Source organism: Hyla sarda, unplaced genomic scaffold (assembly GCF_029499605.1).
Source record: "Hyla sarda isolate aHylSar1 unplaced genomic scaffold, aHylSar1.hap1 scaffold_185, whole genome shotgun sequence".
In the NCBI taxonomy this organism is placed as follows: Eukaryota; Metazoa; Chordata; class Amphibia; order Anura; family Hylidae; genus Hyla; species Hyla sarda.
Window position 1 is genome coordinate 1 of NW_026608499.1, and position 20,296 is coordinate 20,296.

The following is a 20,296-nucleotide window of genomic DNA, read 5'->3' on the forward strand; positions in this document are numbered from 1 at the left end:
CAGAATGTCAGTCCATGTTGGAGCAGGTTTAGATACAGTCTAAAGTATAGATCTCAAAGTCTGTGCACAGAATTTAGCAAGGGCCTCGCACCTTCTGATGCATCAGGTAGGTGCACAATAGCATAGCCTAACCCTCTGTACTTTGGTCTATATTGATGCGGGACATAGACAGCCAGCTGATGACCAATCCATTAGTGCAATGGATGGCTGGAAGCATTTGTCTTTGCCTTTGCAATACCACAGAAGCAATGCATGGTCAATGTACAGCAATGACACACCTGTGTGAACAGCCAGGAGACCCCCCCCCCCCCCCCCATGTTATGTTACATAGTTACATAGTTAGTACGGTCGAAAAAAGACATATGTCCATCAAGTTCAACCAGGGAATTAAGGGGTAGGGGTGTGGCGCGATATTGGGGAAGGGATGAGATTTTATATTTCTTCATAAGCATTAATCTTATTTTGTCAATTAGGAACATTCAGCACCCACCCGCTATCAAGGCAGCTGCCTATCATGTCATGCCCTACCTGCACAGGTGTGCTGGCTACTCAAATGATCCAATTAAGGAGGCCATTTAGTCAGCAGCAGCAGAAGTCCTGTGCCTGGACGCTCCAACAGCGGCCAGACACAAGCAGAAGCAGCAGAAGCAGCAGCAGCACCACCTTTTGTTTTTTGGCTGCAGCAGCAGCAAGGCCCACAGGGCTGGCTAGCTGGCTAGCCAGCAAGCAGGTAGCAATGAAAGTAGGAATCTTTCTTTTTAACCCTGTAAGGGGGTGGTGCACTGTACCCGAAGATACTGCCATATCGGGTCAATGCATAGGGCGACGGAAGCAAGCTTCGAAATCGGCCCCCGTTCTCAAAAATCCATTTAATATATGGTCCCCAGATAGGGGACGTATCAGATATTAAACTGATAAGAACAGATACTACACTTGATCTTAGCCAAAAGGCCGAGAAGCGATAACCGTGAAAGGGGCGGGCCCAACAAGGTGCCCTTCATGGGCACTATCACTGCTTGCTGTCAGGGAGGCTGCCAGACAATTTTCCATGCACACTCTGGGCTGGGGGGCAGTCAACCACCAGTACACACAGCAGAACCTAAACCCATACCATTATTGCTAAGCAGCAAGACAGGGGCCCATTGCACTCCCACGGGGCCTTTTTAAATGCAATCCATAACCCGGATTTGCCAGGAACCCTTCTTACTCCTCCTACTTGCATGTGACACTGGGCTTAGGATCTGCATAGGAAACACACACACAAGCACACACCTACCTTTGTTGCCTGCAGATGCCTCCTTGGCTGTCCCCAAACGGTATCAAACCAACACCCATGGGAAGCTGTAAGCATAGAGGACATGCCTGCACCCCATTGGACTTACCTGTGTGGGTTAAACCCGGGTTATTTGACAACCTATGGCGGTGATGGTTCTGCTCAGGCAGAGCAGTGCTGATGCTCCTCATAAAGCTGTCGCTGCTGTGAAGGTTCTAGGTGACATCACAAATCCCTATGGTTACATACACAACAAAGCTGGGTTGTTGTTGTTTACACTCTGCAAGGCCTGTGGAAGTGAGTGACATCATAGCACTGTAGTTCTGAGGGTTCTAGATGGATGCAACAATCTCCTGTTGCTTCTATGAAGGCTATAATAGACGACATCACCAAACAGCCCCATAGTCACATACACAGCAAAGGAGAGATGTTGTTTACACCTAGTGATGTCAGTGGTATTGAGTGACATCACAGCACAGTGCTAAGGCTCCTGGGCCTGGACACAGCAGCGGCTGCAATATCTCAACGGAGAATACGTTTATATATATGTGTGTGTGTGCGCGTATATATATATATATATATATATATATATATATTTCTCCGCCGAAATCACTTTTAAACCCATTTCCACCTTTTTTTCCCTTCTCTTCCTCTTACTTTTTTTTCACGTTTTTTTACGTTTTTCTCCTTTTCGCCTCTTTTCTGGGCGTATTATTCTTCTTTTTCTTCTTTTTTTTCGTCTAATGCATACCCCATCAGTGCAGCAATGCTTATTCAATACCGCCAGCAGATGGAGACACTGGGGGATAATTTTCTAAGGATTTATACTGATTTTTCCTGTCTGAATTTGTCGCACAGAAAGTTGCAGGCCAAATATGTGTGACATTTCTGCGACTTTAGCTTCTAGAGCATTTTTACAACATTATACATAGGTGCTGAATACATAAAAAGCGACTGTTCAGCGACAGACAAGTCGCATCGGCTGAAAGTAGGCCAGAATGTCAGTCCATGTTGGAGCAGGTTTAGATACAGTCTAAAGTATAGATCTCAAAGTCTGTGCACAGAATTTAGCAAGGGCCTCGCACCTTCTGATGCATCAGGTAGGTGCACAATAGCATAGCCTAACCCTCTGTACTTTGGTCTATATTGATGCGGGACATAGACAGCCAGCTGATGACCAATCCATTAGTGCAATGGATGGCTGGAAGCATTTGTCTTTGCCTTTGCAATACCACAGAAGCAATGCATGGTCAATGTACAGCAATGACACACCTGTGTGAACAGCCAGGAGACCCCCCCCCCCCCCCCATGTTATGTTACATAGTTACATAGTTAGTACGGTCGAAAAAAGACATATGTCCATCAAGTTCAACCAGGGAATTAAGGGGTAGGGGTGTGGCGCGATATTGGGGAAGGGATGAGATTTTATATTTCTTCATAAGCATTAATCTTATTTTGTCAATTAGGAACATTCAGCACCCACCCGCTATCAAGGCAGCTGCCTATCATGTCATGCCCTACCTGCACAGGTGTGCTGGCTACTCAAATGATCCAATTAAGGAGGCCATTTAGTCAGCAGCAGCAGAAGTCCTGTGCCTGGACGCTCCAACAGCGGCCAGACACAAGCAGAAGCAGCAGAAGCAGCAGCAGCACCACCTTTTGTTTTTTGGCTGCAGCAGCAGCAAGGCCCACAGGGCTGGCTAGCTGGCTAGCCAGCAAGCAGGTAGCAATGAAAGTAGGAATCTTTCTTTTTAACCCTGTAAGGGGGTGGTGCACTGTACCCGAAGATACTGCCATATCGGGTCAATGCATAGGGCGACGGAAGCAAGCTTCGAAATCGGCCCCCGTTCTCAAAAATCCATTTAATATATGGTCCCCAGATAGGGGACGTATCAGATATTAAACTGATAAGAACAGATACTACACTTGATCTTAGCCAAAAGGCCGAGAAGCGATAACCGTGAAAGGGGCGGGCCCAACAAGGTGCCCTTCATGGGCACTATCACTGCTTGCTGTCAGGGAGGCTGCCAGACAATTTTCCATGCACACTCTGGGCTGGGGGGCAGTCAACCACCAGTACACACAGCAGAACCTAAACCCATACCATTATTGCTAAGCAGCAAGACAGGGGCCCATTGCACTCCCACGGGGCCTTTTTAAATGCAATCCATAACCCGGATTTGCCAGGAACCCTTCTTACTCCTCCTACTTGCATGTGACACTGGGCTTAGGATCTGCATAGGAAACACACACACAAGCACACACCTACCTTTGTTGCCTGCAGATGCCTCCTTGGCTGTCCCCAAACGGTATCAAACCAACACCCACGGGAAGCTGTAAGCATAGAGGACATGCCTGCACCCCATTGGACTTACCTGTGTGGGTTAAACCCGGGTTATTTGACAACCTATGGCGGTGATGGTTCTGCTCAGGCAGAGCAGTGCTGATGCTCCTCATAAAGCTGTCGCTGCTGTGAAGGTTCTAGGTGACATCACAAATCCCTATGGTTACATACACAACAAAGCTGGGTTGTTGTTGTTTACACTCTGCAAGGCCTGTGGAAGTGAGTGACATCATAGCACTGTAGTTCTGAGGGTTCTAGATGGATGCAACAATCTCCTGTTGCTTCTATGAAGGCCATAATAGACAACATCACCAAACAGCTCCATAGTCACATACACAGCAAAGGAGAGATGTTGTTTACACCTAGTGATGTCAGTGGTATTGAGTGACATCACAGCACAGTGCTAAGGCTCCTGGGCCTGGACACAGCAGCGGCTGCAATATCTCAACGGAGAATACGTTTATATATATGTGTGTGTGTGCGCGTATATATATATATATATATATATATATATATATATATATATCTCCGCCGAAATCACTTTTAAACCCATTTCCACCTTTTTTTCCCTTCTCTTCCTCTTACTTTTTTTTCACGTTTTTTTAAGTTTTTCTCCTTTTCGCCTCTTTTCTGGGCGTATTATTCTTCTTTTTCTTCTTTTTTTTCGTCTAATGCATACCCCATCAGTGCAGCAATGCTTATTCAATACCGCCAGCAGATGGAGACACTGGGGGATAATTTTCTAAGGATTTATACTGATTTTTCCTGTCTGAATTTGTCGCACAGAAAGTTGCAGGCCAAATATGTGTGACATTTCTGCGACTTTAGCTTCTAGAGCATTTTTACAACATTATACATAGGTGCTGAATACATAAAAAGCGACTGTTCAGCGACAGACAAGTCGCATCGGCTGAAAGTAGGCCAGAATGTCAGTCCATGTTGGAGCAGGTTTAGATACAGTCTAAAGTATAGATCTCAAAGTCTGTGCACAGAATTTAGCAAGGGCCTCGCACCTTCTGATGCATCAGGTAGGTGCACAATAGCATAGCCTAACCCTCTGTACTTTGGTCTATATTGATGCGGGACATAGACAGCCAGCTGATGACCAATCCATTAGTGCAATGGATGGCTGGAAGCATTTGTCTTTGCCTTTGCAATACCACAGAAGCAATGCATGGTCAATGTACAGCAATGACACACCTGTGTGAACAGCCAGGAGACCCCCCCCCCCCCCCCATGTTATGTTACATAGTTACATAGTTAGTACGGTCGAAAAAAGACATATGTCCATCAAGTTCAACCAGGGAATTAAGGGGTAGGGGTGTGGCGCGATATTGGGGAAGGGATGAGATTTTATATTTCTTCATAAGCATTAATCTTATTTTGTCAATTAGGAACATTCAGCACCCACCCGCTATCAAGGCAGCTGCCTATCATGTCATGCCCTACCTGCACAGGTGTGCTGGCTACTCAAATGATCCAATTAAGGAGGCCATTTAGTCAGCAGCAGCAGAAGTCCTGTGCCTGGACGCTCCAACAGCGGCCAGACACAAGCAGAAGCAGAAGCAGCAGAAGCAGCAGCAGCACCACCTTTTGTTTTTTGGCTGCAGCAGCAGCAAGGCCCACAGGGCTGGCTAGCTGGCTAGCCAGCAAGCAGGTAGCAATGAAAGTAGGAATCTTTCTTTTTAACCCTGTAAGGGGGTGGTGCACTGTACCCGAAGATACTGCCATATCGGGTCAATGCATAGGGCGACGGAAGCAAGCTTCGAAATCGGCCCCCGTTCTCAAAAATCCATTTAATATATGGTCCCCAGATAGGGGACGTATCAGATATTAAACTGATAAGAACAGATTTTTTTAAGTTTCCCTCAGAACTAAATCATAGTTCTAAGATCTCATATGAACTAGATTTTTGTGCTCATCATCAGGTAACTTTTTTATTTTTTATTTTTTTTTTTTTTTTTTTTATTTATTTCCAGAATAAAACAAATTAAAACAACAAAACAACTAACAACAATAACTCAAATAAACCTTAATCCAAAATGAAACCCTTTCTCCATGCGAAAACTGCCAAATAATCAATTAAACCGAATTGAAGAGCTCCACTCTTCAAAGCTTCTTTGACAGGGACTGCCAACCATGGTGACACTTGGTAGGTCACCATGAAGCGCCTTACATCAGGCTTCATGGACTGCATTATTTTTCCCCTCACAGTTTCAAGCCGGGTATTCACTTTTATTTTAAATTTTACTAGGTCTTGAACAAATATTTCTTTTTCTTCCTTTGGGGCTTGGTCTAGCACCTCACCCAAATATCCAGAAAAATACTCACTGAGAATTATTTTCTTTAATTTCTCTGTGTGCTCCCCTTCAGAAGCCTCACTTACGCTTTCTTCTTCCATTTCTTTTCCTGTGTCCAACTTTTCTTTGCTCTTGCCAGAAACTTTTTTGGCCTCTGGAACTATATTCTCTTCTTTTGTCTTCCTCTTCAATTTCACCCCAACTTCCATAGCCTCAGATTTTTCCGGGCAGTCTTTAAAGAAGTGCCCAGTCTTTTTACAGGCCCTGCAGGTCTTACTTTGGCCACACTCAGAAAAGACATGACCTTCCTTTAGACATTTGGTACATATTATCTTTCCACAACTTTCATGCCCGTATTGTTTGCAGTTTTTGCAGAAAGTTCCCATCTCTGGGAAAAATAAATCCCCTGTGTCCTTCCCTATTTTAAACCGAGCTGGTGGGAGCAACAATCTTCCTGGCGCCCCCGCATCCTCTTTCAGTCTGCACAAGAACTTCCATTTTCCTGTCCAAAGCTGGTGTTGGTTAAGGACTTTACCTCTTTCCTCTACTTCCACACAAAATTCCTGCAAAAAGAGCTTGATGTCACTTTCTTTCGCGTATGGCGAGTACATCTTAACTGTGAACAGCTTGGTATTGTCCACAAAGTGCTCAACCAATTTTATGCCTTCCATCTTTGGATGATTCCGGGTTTTCTCCAAGGTTTCCAAAAATTTTCTGTAGAAAGACTTGCTGTTGAAAGTAACATCATAGACCCCCTTTCGAGGGTAATCCATGACTGTCAAGATCTCCATTCTTGGCACTTGGAACAGACCAAACAAGATCTCCACGATTAAGAAGTCCAGATTCTTTTCTCCTCTGGCTTGCTCCTCCACGATAAATCGAACAGCATTTTGGACCCGAGCATATTCAGGTATATCCGCCATGTCTGTTCAGCTGCCGAGATCTTCTTCCGTCCTCTGTTTGCAACCAGGCGACCCAGTGGCTGCCTGGTGATCACTTCTCGTTTCCTGGGGAGTAAGCCGTAACCCCAAAAGCAGCAAGGGGGTGAAGCTCCACCAAATAGGTAGAGCGATCCCCCAAGGCCAAGGCACGGGTACCCCAGGAACCTTCCAGCCAGACCAAGTGAGCAGATACTACACTTGATCTTAGCCAAAAGGCCGAGAAGCGATAACCGTGAAAGGGGCGGGCCCAACAAGGTGCCCTTCATGGGCACTATCACTGCTTGCTGTCAGGGAGGCTGCCAGACAATTTTCCATGCACACTCTGGGCTGGGGGGCAGTCAACCACCAGTACACACAGCAGAACCTAAACCCATACCATTATTGCTAAGCAGCAAGACAGGGGCCCATTGCACTCCCACGGGGCCTTTTTAAATGCAATCCATAACCCGGATTTGCCAGGAACCCTTCTTACTCCTCCTACTTGCATGTGACACTGGGCTTAGGATCTGCATAGGAAACACACACACAAGCACACACCTACCTTTGTTGCCTGCAGATGCCTCCTTGGCTGTCCCCAAACGGTATCAAACCAACACCCACGGGAAGCTGTAAGCATAGAGGACATGCCTGCACCCCATTGGACTTACCTGTGTGGGTTAAACCCGGGTTATTTGACAACCTATGGCGGTGATGGTTCTGCTCAGGCAGAGCAGTGCTGATGCTCCTCATAAAGCTGTCGCTGCTGTGAAGGTTCTAGGTGACATCACAAATCCCTATGGTTACATACACAACAAAGCTGGGTTGTTGTTGTTTACACTCTGCAAGGCCTGTGGAAGTGAGTGACATCATAGCACTGTAGTTCTGAGGGTTCTAGATGGATGCAACAATCTCCTGTTGCTTCTATGAAGGCCATAATAGACGACATCACCAAACAGCTCCATAGTCACATACACAGCAAAGGAGAGATGTTGTTTACACCTAGTGATGTCAGTGGTATTGAGTGACATCACAGCACAGTGCTAAGGCTCCTGGGCCTGGACACAGCAGCGGCTGCAATATCTCAACGGAGAATACGTTTATATATATGTGTGTGTGTGCGCGTATATATATATATATATATATATATATATATATATATATATATATATCTCCGCCGAAATCATTTTTAAACCCATTTCCACCTTTTTTTCCCTTCTCTTCCTCTTACTTTTTTTCACGTTTTTTTACGTTTTTCTCCTTTTCGCCTCTTTTCTGGGCGTATTATTCTTCTTTTTCTTCTTTTTTTTCGTCTAATGCATACCCCATCAGTGCAGCAATGCTTATTCAATACCGCCAGCAGATGGAGACACTGGGGGATAATTTTCTAAGGATTTATACTGATTTTTCCTGTCTGAATTTGTCGCACAGAAAGTTGCAGGCCAAATATGTGTGACATTTCTGCGACTTTAGCTTCTAGAGCATTTTTACAACATTATACATAGGTGCTGAATACATAAAAAGCGACTGTTCAGCGACAGACAAGTCGCATCGGCTGAAAGTAGGCCAGAATGTCAGTCCATGTTGGAGCAGGTTTAGATACAGTCTAAAGTATAGATCTCAAAGTCTGTGCACAGAATTTAGCAAGGGCCTCGCACCTTCTGATGCATCAGGTAGGTGCACAATAGCATAGCCTAACCCTCTGTACTTTGGTCTATATTGATGCGGGACATAGACAGCCAGCTGATGACCAATCCATTAGTGCAATGGATGGCTGGAAGCATTTGTCTTTGCCTTTGCAATACCACAGAAGCAATGCATGGTCAATGTACAGCAATGACACACCTGTGTGAACAGCCAGGAGACCCCCCCCCCCCCCATGTTATGTTACATAGTTACATAGTTAGTACGGTCGAAAAAAGACATATGTCCATCAAGTTCAACCAGGGAATTAAGGGGTAGGGGTGTGGCGCGATATTGGGGAAGGGATGAGATTTTATATTTCTTCATAAGCATTAATCTTATTTTGTCAATTAGGAACATTCAGCACCCACCCGCTATCAAGGCAGCTGCCTATCATGTCATGCCCTACCTGCACAGGTGTGCTGGCTACTCAAATGATCCAATTAAGGAGGCCATTTAGTCAGCAGCAGCAGAAGTCCTGTGCCTGGACGCTCCAACAGCGGCCAGACACCACCTTTTGTTTTTTGGCTGCAGCAGCAGCAAGGCCCACAGGGCTGGCTAGCTGGCTAGCCAGCAAGCAGGTAGCAATGAAAGTAGGAATCTTTCTTTTTAACCCTGTAAGGGGGTGGTGCACTGTACCCGAAGATACTGCCATATCGGGTCAATGCATAGGGCGACGGAAGCAAGCTTCGAAATCGGCCCCCGTTCTCAAAAATCCATTTAATATATGGTCCCCAGATAGGGGACGTATCAGATATTAAACTGATAAGAACAGATTTTTTTTTTTTTTTTTTTAACTTGGCTGCACCTTCACAGGTACACACCTATTTTATTTAAGTTTCAAGTTTTAACATAGTTACATAGTTACATAGCATTAAAACCAGGGGAACATAAAAAACTTACAATTTTACAATTTCACATATGCCAGTCGGTAAAATGCCATTTTAAGAATGCAAACTCATCACTTTGTTTATCGATTAAAAGATAGATGTACATTTCACTTAAAATCATTCCAATAACATCATCGAAAGATAAAATGTCCTTTTTAAATAATAAAATATTCCTATTTTTCCACAGAGCTGCCTTCACACAGTTTATTATTTGCCATGCCTTCCGTTTCTCTTGTTCGCCGGGACAATCCAAACACCCATATAAAACCTTATTATAGTCCAAGTCTTTTATAGCAGCAATTTTGTTTAAAAGTGGCAGCATTTTAGTCCATATCCTTCTAGAAAAATCACATGTCCATAAAAGATGTAAAACAGTCTCCTCTTCGTGGCATCCCTCTCTTGGACACTTTGCTGTGCTTGCAAATCCTCTACGGTGTTGGAAAGCCCGGCACGGAAGGCAACTGTGGATGCAGCTCCAGGATAAGTCCTTCTGTGAGTTAAAAAGATAAAATGAGTTCACAATTCTCCAGATTTCTTTACATTTATCATCATTAAAATTTCCAACTTGGCACATGTTAATATTGTTTAAAATGACTCTCGTAAGTTTTTTCCCATCGATTAGAATATCTTTACTAAAATCAAACAGTTTAAAAAGAGAAACAATCTTTTCTAAAATACAATAAGTAATAGGGAGGTTAAAAGCATAAGGGTGTTTAAGATCTGTTTCAAACCAACCATGGTGTCTCATGAGATTACCAACATTATAGCGCAAAAAGAACGACCAATAGTTGTCTTTAAAAACATTCTTAAGACACAATGAAAAGAATTTTGTATAAAGGAACGCAGTAAAATCAGTAAAACTTTTCCCCCCTTTCTCTTTAGGTTTAGATACAATTTCTCTTTTTAACTTCTCATATTTGGAATTCCAAAAAAAGGTGTAACAGACTTTTGAGACTTTACGTATTATATGTGTGTTAGGTGGGAACACTAAACTTAAATATAAAAGCAAAGGTAAAATCACCATCTTTAAAATCAGCACTTTTCCTTCCATTGTAAGGTCTCTTAGTCTCCATACACATAATTTTTGGTTCACCTTTTGCATTGTTAGCTCCCAGCTTTCGTTTCCATTATTTAATTCATTAAAATACACACCTAAAATTTTTACTTTTTCTACTACCGGTACCTTTATGTCTCTTGTATCCAGCTTGCCGACTTTTAAAATCTCGCACTTGTTAAAATTCACTTTAAAACCAGAAGCACAACAGAAATAGTTAATTTGTGTTAAAGTTTTTTTAAGTGCCAGGCTATCTTGACATGTCACTGCTACATCATCCATATAACTGACTACTTTAGCTTCAAGACCATTTCCTCCGGGGAGCCTTATCCCACGGATCTGTTTATCACCTCTTATGACACATAAAAGTGGCTCTAGTGCACAAATAAATAAAAGGGGTGATAGGGGGCAACCCTGCTTCACACCAGATTTTAAAGGAACTATTTCAGTCTTAAAACCATTAATTAAAATTTTGCTAAAACAGTCATTATAAAAGGCTTTGAGTGACGTTAAAAAACCTTCTGGTATGCCCATTTTATTTAAAACATTAAATAAAAAACAGTGCGAGACTCTGTCAAATGCTTTTTCAAAGTCTATTGTTAAAATTGCTAAATTACTTTTCCTTATTTTAGCATCTTCTATTATATCTTTTATGAGGTTTAAATTTTCCCACATGTTTCTACCCGGTATACCACACACTTGATTATTATGTATTAATTTATCTATAACATTTTTTAGTCTGTTTGCACATATTTTAGCCATTATTTTATAATCAGCGTTTAAAAGGGTTATTGGTCTCCAATTCCTAATATCCTCTTTATCACCTTTTTTAAAGAGCAGAAAAACCTCACCCACTTTCCATGACTGTGGTAAAATCTTGGTATTAAAAACATCTGTAAAAAGAGATAAAAGATCATCTTTTAAAACCTCATAAAAAACCTTATAAAATTCGATTGGCAGGCCATCAGACCCCGGTACTTTACCCAAATTAAAACTGTTTATGGTATCCAATATTTCCTTCTCTGGGATAGACTGTAAAAGAAAGGATTGAGAATTATTCTCTAAAACACGTTCTATTTTGTTTAAGGCATCGTTCATGAAATTAGCATCTATTGGGGGCGTGGTCTGGCAGCGGAGCGAGATGGCCGCCTGAGAACCGAGCTCCTGCAGCAAGCAACTTCATAAGCGACGAATACCCGATCAAACTGAGTTAGTGAACCTACTTTGCACATTTCCAGCCGTCGGAACACCCTCTCTCGAACATGTACACCCGGAGGAGAGGGAAAGCGGGACGCCAGCCCCGTAAGCTGACGGACTTCTACACACGGCCTCAACTCCGGGCCTCTCAAGATGGCGTGGAGGCGTCCTCCCCGCACCACAGGAGAAGCGGGGACTTCGGCAACAGGTCAGACATTCAAAAATCCCTGCCTAATGCTAGACGCAGCCTCTCCTTACCTGATGAAGCAGATATAATGGCACAAAGCCGAGATACTGTCTCGCCGTCCCCACATGATAGCCCCACTAAAGACGGCAATGTGCTGAACCAACATGGCGCCTCAGCTCCTGCATCGCCATACTCAGCCACGGACAGCCCGCGCAGGCAAAGACCACGCATAGAGGCCAGCACAGAGACAGATGGGGCTAACCCACTAGTAGAAGCCTTCCAAGTTGCCGGGGAGGAATTCTTCAGCAAGGTGCCTGCATCGGAGGTACCTGTAACAGAAGTATCTTTGAAACGCATGTTGCTACTGCTGAACACGTCCATTACCAACAACTTGCTTAATACCCTGCAACCGATCCGCTCTGCTATCGTAGAGGTGGAACAAAGGGTGGACCATACGGAAACAAAAATGGCTTCACTGGTAAAATCTCACAACGACCTTATAGATTCGCATTATGATCTGGAGTCTGACGTGACAGCGCTACGTGCAAAAATCGCTGACATTGAAGACAGGTCGAGGAGGAATAATGTCAAATTCCGGGGCATCCCAGAGACTGTCCCTCCAAAGGAACTTAATGCCTACCTTACCTCTCTTATGCAAAGCTACCTACCTGAGGCGACCCTGACTGAGCTACTTCTGGACAGAGCGCATCGTGTCCCTAAACCGAGGCACCTGGCCGACGATATACCAAGGGATGTACTTGCCAGGGTGCATTTCTTCCATATTAAAGAGGCCCTTATGGTTAAGTCTAGAGATCGCCAGAATGTCCCGGATCAGTATCGAAAAATTGCTCTATATACCGATCTGTCAGCAATGACTTTGCAAATACGCAGAAACCTGGCACCAATAACAACTGCACTTCGGGACCGTTCTATTCTCTACAAATGGGGATTCCCCACCCGCCTGCTGGTACACCGAAACGACAAAATGCATGTGATTTGCTCATTGGAGGAAGGTATCAAACAGCTTAATGTATGGGGAATTCCTGTGAAGATTCCAGAATCGCAGACATCGTCCCCTCCAGATAGAGTGGATCCTGATTGGCAACTGGCTGGAAAAAAGAAACAGGGAATGCGTTAACTGCTGTGGAGATTGGCCCTGGATTTTGCGGTCTTGTTCCGCTTACAGAGGACTATCTGTTCTCCCCACATCTGATGAAGAGGAATATTCATCACCCGTTCCTGGACATATCCAGCTTTCCTGGCTTAGACCAGCCGTTTCTCTATTGTTTGTTTGTTTGTGTTTCCCCCTTCCCCCTTCCTCTCCCCCTTTTTTACAGGTGCTCCGGCAGAACATGGTTCGCTGAACTGTCACGATCTTTCACCGCATCTTATCCAAGTCGACGAAGATCTCATCTCAAGCATCATGAGGACTCACTATGACTATAAAGGTCGTATCTATTAATATTAATGGACTGAACACTCCGCTAAAGCGGTCCTATTTATGGGCGGAAGCCAAACAATTAGCTGGGGACATATTGTGTGTACAAGAGACGCACTTAGTTTGTGAAGATGCATTTAGGATCAGACATAAAAACTTTCCTTATGTATTTCATTCCCATTACCACACAAAGGCAAGGGGTGTGCTCATCGCAGTCAGGGATACCCTGGCGTTTCAACTACTGTCTGTGATTTCTGATTCACTGGGAAGATTTGTGATTATAGTATGCATCATCAATAATGTTAACTACACAATAGCGTCTGTTTACGCACCCAATAGAGGCCAACTGGGTTTCCTAAAAAAGGTCTTTCGCAAACTTCGCACTCATGCTCAGGGTCATCTTCTATTGAGAGGGGATTTCAATGCAGTCCCTGACGCAGACATAGATGTATCCTCTCTTAGCAAGAGACGAGCTATATCATTACATTCCTTATTTCATGTTGAAGAAGTATATGATGTATGGCGCCTACTACATGCTGGGGAAAGGGATTTTTCTTTCTACTCAGCCCCTTCTAATAGTTACTCTCGTATTGACCTGTCTTTAGTGGGTAGATCTCTTTTAGACTTGGTTACATCTGCCACGATTGAACCTTTCAAATGGTCAGATCACACACCTATCACACTGACCATTTCTGAGAAAATTGCGACTTCACCTACTTACTTGTGGCGATGTAATGAATATTTAATCAGACATGATAAGCACAGGGAAACTATAGCTTCAGAACTTGACCAATACTTCTCCTTAAATGCACATACAGGTCTGGCTCACAGCACGGTGTGGAATGCACACAAAGCAGTTATTAGGGGGTCCCTGATAAAATTAGGATACATTGTAAAGAAGGAGAGGTCCCGGCACTTGGATAGTTTATTGACTGACCAGAGACTATTGGAGGAGGCTAATAAGCAACACCCAAGTGCGACACAGGCGACGAAACTGAAAGAGGTTAGGGAGAAAATCCGCATTTTGTTTTTAGACCACCACGCTCGCCAATTGAATAAACTGAAGGCCCAATATTACCACTTCGACAACAAAACAGGTAGAGTGTTAGCGAACAGGCTCAAACACAAACATGCAAAAACTAGAATTCCTTTCTTATGGGACCCATCGCTCACTTACAAACTCCAATCCCCTAAAGATATTGCAGATAGCTTTATGGGTTACTACGCAACCCTCTATAACCTTTCCCAGGATCAAAACATCCCCCAGCCATCGATAGAAGACATTGCCTCTTTTTTACAAGATCTTCCCCTTCCCTCATTGACTGATACCCAACTAACTTCACTTAATGCTCCCTTCACTCACGCGGAGGTCACTAAAACTATTAGAGGTTTGCCTATAGGCAAGTCTCCTGGCCCTGACGGACTGACGGCTTATTATTACAAGTCCTTTTCACATATCTTAATGCCCCATGCCACAAATTTCTTTAATGAAGCAATGCAAAAAGGCTCGTTACCGAAGGAAAACCAAGAGGCCCTAATAGTTACTCTCCCGAAGCCGGGCAAACCCCCTGATAGGCCTTGCAACTTTAGGCCTATTTCGCTCTTAAATGTAGACGCGAAAATATACGCCACACTGATAGCAAATAGATTAGCTCCCCTGATTCCCACACTGGTTTCGGTTGATCAGGTGGGCTTTGTTAGAGGACGTCAGGCATACGAGAATACAAGACGTATCCTTAACTTAGTACATCACCTAGACTCGAAACGCATGGCGTCGGTCCTACTAGCTTTAGATGCTGAAAAGGCATTTGACCGTCTGAACTGGTCTTTTGCGTTTGCGATATTGGATGCCATGGGTATTAAGGGTTCTATTGCAACAGCGATTAAAGCACTATATTCTGCCCCAAACGCGAGAGTGTTTTCAAATGGTACGCTTTCTAACAGCTTCTCATTGGGTAATGGCACCCGCCAGGGATGTCCACTTTCACCGCTAATGTTTATACTATGTATAGAACCTCTGGCTATAGCGCTCAAACTTAACTCTGCAATTAGAGGGGTACGACTTGGCCCTGATGTACATCTCATATCTATGTATGCGGATGACATAATTCTAACATTGGAAGACCCAGAATGTTCCCTGGCGGGGGCCGTTGACACCATCATGAAGTATAGTGCAGTATCCTACTATAAACTAAATACGTCTAAGACACAAGCCTTGCCAATACATCTAGACAGTCACACCCTACAAAAGTTAAAAAATACGTATCCTCTAGACTGGAAGTCTGATAGCATCACATACTTAGGCATTCAGGTTACACCGTCAGTCCCGCGGCTATATAGTTCCAATTATATCCCATTTCTACATACCTTTAAAGAGGATCTTGATAGTTTAGGCAGAGTGGAGGTGTCGTGGTTAGGCAGGATCGCAGCCTTTAAAATGTCAATACTTCCCAAACTACTGTATCTATACCGCACCCTGCCTATCCTACTCCCGACCTCCTTCTTCACACGCATATCTAAACTGCTCTTGGATTATATATGGAAGGGGGGACGTAGAAGAATATCCAAATTACTTCTGAGTAAACACAAGGATAGAGGAGGGGTGGGCTTACCTGACCCGTACGCATACTATTTAGCTACTTTGACGACACAACTGAAACATTACTGGAATGCAGGGGCGAGCCTACCGTGGCTACAGGCTGAGAAATATTTATGTGATAATGGTGACTTAAAATCCCTTTTATTCTATCAAATATGGTCCCTTAATATTCCACAACATATTTCCCCATTAACGATAGCAGGTCTGTCCTGCTGGAACATCATACATAAAAACACGGGTAGGAAACACCTCCACAGCCCCTCTACAACTCCTCTTTTAATATTGTCTGCAGTTATCCCACTCCTAGACTTACAAAATTGGATATCGGCTGGTCTCACACAGATATCTCATTTGTTTGACGGAAACATACTACACACATTTACCTCCCTCTCTGCTCACTATAATATCTCCACTAAAGATTTCTATAAATTCCTACAAATTAGACATTGCTTGGGATCCTACACGCAGCATGCATGGAACTATAACGAAGATCTCTTTAAACTGATGGCCACACCATTCAAGGGCCTACGCCCCATATACGACCTTTTGGAAAGTACTAAGCCCCTGTCCACACATGCACCCTATAAATCCTGGGAGAAAGACCTGTCAAGGAACATTACTGATGGGGAATGGATGGTCGCTTGTAAATGGGCGAGGAGGGCGTTACCCTCAGTGACACACTTAGAGGCATTTTTTAAATCCAGACTAAGATGGTACTTAACACCTGATAGACTGCAGGTCATCTACCCAGGGACATCTTCGGAATGCTGGAGAGGATGTGGTGCCAAGGGCACCTTGCTACATATATTATGGGCTTGCCCGAAGATTGAGGAATATTGGAGGGAGATTGGTATAATGTTGAGGGAGGTTATTGAATATGACATATCCATAACACCTGCGATGGCCTTGTTGTTATTAGACATCCAAACAATACCACCCGAATGCCGCTGTCTGGTGATTAAAATATTGATCTTAGCTAAGTTGGTAATCACTCGGCATTGGAAATCTACCACATCACCCCCTATTGCAGAATTGGTCACCTTATTGAACTTTTCATATAAATGCGAGAGGGCTGTCTACTTGAACACAGGCACCACCACTAACGTGGCAAAAATTTGGGAAGCTTGGATAAATTCTCGATTTGCTCACCTTTCTTCATGAGTAGGATAGAATATAAGTTGTATGTTTTGTATTAAAAGGAGATAGGAATGTTATGATATTCAGATTCATTGGATGAGATATTGTGAGACTAGTTTATACAATGCACATAAGTCGGTGAATGACACACACTCAAATATGGCACCTCTTCTGCCTCCCCTCCCTTCTCTCCCCTCTCGTACGTCCCCTTTCTCTCCTACCTTCCCCTTCCTTCTCCCTCCCTCTCTCTCTCTACCACCTCCTTTTCCCTCTACCCCCCATCCCTCCTTTCAATTCAATCCACTAGTTATATCCCATTGTCTTGTCCGGTTCACTTCATTTGGCCTTCATTGTTGGCCAGTTTGCAGCAACGGTAAAAATGGTAATTTGGAGTACAGTGTGCGCTGCTTGTTAGGTACAACGGATGATAACTGTTATACTGTGTTTTGTACGTCTGCCCTCAGACACAGCGGTGCATTCATTATACACCCGTTACTTCTTAAGTGACTCTAAAGAAGATTGCTTGTTTATCTCTTGTACCTTGTAAGTTTGTTTGTATAACAATGAAAATGATTTTTCAATAAAAACTATTGAAACAGAAATTAGCATCTATTTTTTTCTCATTAAAAAGTTCCCTATAATAACATTGTACTTTAAATAAAATTTTATTCATCTCCACTTCTCCTTCTAGTTTTTCGATATGGACTCTTTTTTGATTAGATTTTTTAAAAAAATATCTTGTACATTTTTCGTTATTTTCAATATGTTTGATTTTAGCTTTAAAAATGATCTCTTTACCTTTTTCATTTAAAAATGTTTTTATTTCTTTTTTAATGTTAACAATATCATCTTTTACATCTATCCCTATATTGTGCAATTTAAAAAGAGTTTGAAGACGTGTATTTAAAATATCATAACAATGTCTTTTATCTTTAGCTTTTTGGATACCTTGTTTTATAAAAAAAATCTTTAGTTTTTTTCTTCATATTTTCCCACCATACTTTTATATCTATATTTGGGTCTCTATTATTTTTACATTTATTATAAAAATTGGCGTATTCTGTTAAGATTATTTTATCTTCTAAAAGAGATATGTTCAATTTCCATGAACCAATACCCCTCTTAAAACCAGGAACAGGATTTAAAACAAATAGAAGACATTTATGATCAGAAAATATATTAGTTAAAAGCTCACATTTGGCAGGTAAAACATTTTGAGAAGAGAAGATAAAATCAATCCTCGAGCTACAATTCACATTACTCCATGTAATGCCTTCAGTATCAGGTAAATTTGGATTACATTTTTTAAAAACATCTATAAGCCTAAAATCTAAAGTAATATTTTTTTAAATGTTAGATGTCTTATCATAATTTCTACTAGTAGCTCGAGAATATCTTTTCTCACCTCTTAAAACACAATTAAAATCCCCAGCTAAAATCAAAGGATAAGAATCATTAATAAAAAGAGGTAAAATCTCTAACATCTCTTCTCTTTCTTTTTTATCAGGTGAACCATAAAAGTTTAAAAACTGCCATGTAAAACCATTTATAAAAGCTTTAACTAATAAAATCCTTCCTGGTAAAATCTCTTGCTTAAAAATTATATTAACATTACCCTTAAAAAGTATAGCAACTCCTCCAGATTTAGATGCGTTGGACCCTGACCACACTGAGGGGCCATGCTTCCAGTCTTCTTCATATTTCTTGTATGATGCTTGGTGAGGGATGCCACATTCCTGTAAGAAGAAAACTGATGCAGACAAAAAGGATAAAAAATTAAAAATAGCAGTTCTTCTTGCGTGTGTCTTAAGGCCCCTCACATTGAGGGAGAGTCCATGGAGCGCCATCATTAAAGGTTACAGAGAGACCACTTTCAATATCTTTGTGCACATTCTATCTCATCCTCATCAGCCAGACCCCCAAAACTATCATTTTCCCCTTCTGATCTCACTGTCACCAGAGATTCCGGTGAGCTGCTACCGTCTGACTCCTCCATTACCTCCTCCTGAAGATCCTCCGGTAGGGGACTAAGGAGAGGATTCCTCTTCGCCGGAACAGGGGTTGTCCCGTCTCCGTCACCTTGCCCAGTGTCCATCTCCTCCCCGGGATGACCTGTCGGAGCCACCCCGGGCAGCCGGTCGGGCACAACGACTTCCACCGTGTCGGGAACCATGGACGAGTTGCCTGTTTCACTTGGGGAGGGGGCTGGAACACCTGATGGCATCCCTACCCCCCCCCTCTTCTTCCACAAACGCCTCTTCTCTTCCTGTTCCGGTCTTTCTTCTCTTAGCCCCAACATTTTCTGGCTTCCTCAGGGGGGCACTCTGAGGCTTGCTGACAGCTTCATCCAGGTTACTACCCCTCTGCTGCGAGAGAGGAGCTCCTGTTTGCCATGCTTTCTTCTCCTTTCTTCTTACCTTCATGCTGGAGGGTTTCTCATATCCATCTTCATCAGAGGTAGCAGACTCACCATGTGGATCAGTTGGGTTTTCTTCTGGTTTGTTGTCTTCTCTGTTCATATGACGGGGGTCTGGCTGGCTTCTCTGTTGTTTCTCTTTGTTCCTGTGAGGACAAGAAGCATACAAATGGTCAACTCTGTAACATAAACTGCATTTCTTTTCTTTTGTGCATTCTCTGGAGGAGTGCTCAGTGCTGCCACAATTTGTACATGTACTCTCACATACGTTTTTATCATGTCCATATCTTCTACAAGCTCTGCAGAAATTGGGCATTCCTGGGAAAAACACGTCACCATTTACATTTCCTAACTTGAACCGAGCTGGAGGCATAACCTTTCGTCCTGGGAGTAATAGATCTTCTTTGAACTCAACCAGAAACTTCCACTTAGAGGACCATATTCCACACTCATTCATCACTTTCCCTCTATTTATAATTTTTTTACAAAAATTCCTTAAAAACACAACAATTTCATCTTCTTTAACGTATGGAGAGTACATTTTTATAACTAAAAGCATAAGTTCATCGGGAAAGTGCTCAACAATTCTTATTCCACTCAAGCGGGAATCTCCGCTTACCTTCTTCATCTGTATAACAAAGTCCTTGTAAATACCTCCTTCCGTAAAAGTAACATCGTATACTCCTCTTTTCGGATAATCTTGGATGGATAATATCTCATGCTTCCTTAATCCAAAGACGCCCAGCAGAACTTGCTCCACGATGTACTTCAGGTCCCGGTTCTTTCTCTGGTCCTCCAAGTACGATATACGTACTGAGTTCTTGAGCTTGGCATAAGATGGTACCATGCCTGGATCTCCGT

The 20,296-nt window shown here is 43.0% G+C and overlaps 4 non-coding genes and 1 pseudogene across 4 annotated transcripts; all 5 read right to left on the reverse strand.

The window, feature by feature from the left end:
* Nucleotides 1-772: 772 nt before the first annotated feature.
* LOC130314794 (U2 spliceosomal RNA) lies at nucleotides 773-963 on the reverse strand. Its single transcript, XR_008862417.1, has one exon. It is a non-coding gene; the product is annotated as a U2 spliceosomal RNA (small nuclear RNA).
* A 2,075-nt stretch (nucleotides 964-3,038) lies between these two features.
* Nucleotides 3,039-3,229, reverse strand: LOC130314806 (U2 spliceosomal RNA). The gene has a single exon (XR_008862428.1). It is a non-coding gene; the product is annotated as a U2 spliceosomal RNA (small nuclear RNA).
* Nucleotides 3,230-5,316: 2,087 nt separating this feature from the next.
* Nucleotides 5,317-5,500, reverse strand: LOC130314912 (U2 spliceosomal RNA). Its single transcript, XR_008862520.1, has one exon. It is a non-coding gene; the product is annotated as a U2 spliceosomal RNA (small nuclear RNA).
* Nucleotides 5,501-6,933: 1,433 nt separating this feature from the next.
* On the reverse strand, nucleotides 6,934-7,086 carry LOC130314937 (U2 spliceosomal RNA; annotated as a pseudogene).
* Nucleotides 7,087-9,140: 2,054 nt separating this feature from the next.
* LOC130314919 (U2 spliceosomal RNA) lies at nucleotides 9,141-9,337 on the reverse strand. Its single transcript, XR_008862525.1, has one exon. It is a non-coding gene; the product is annotated as a U2 spliceosomal RNA (small nuclear RNA).
* Nucleotides 9,338-20,296: the final 10,959 nt, after the last annotated feature.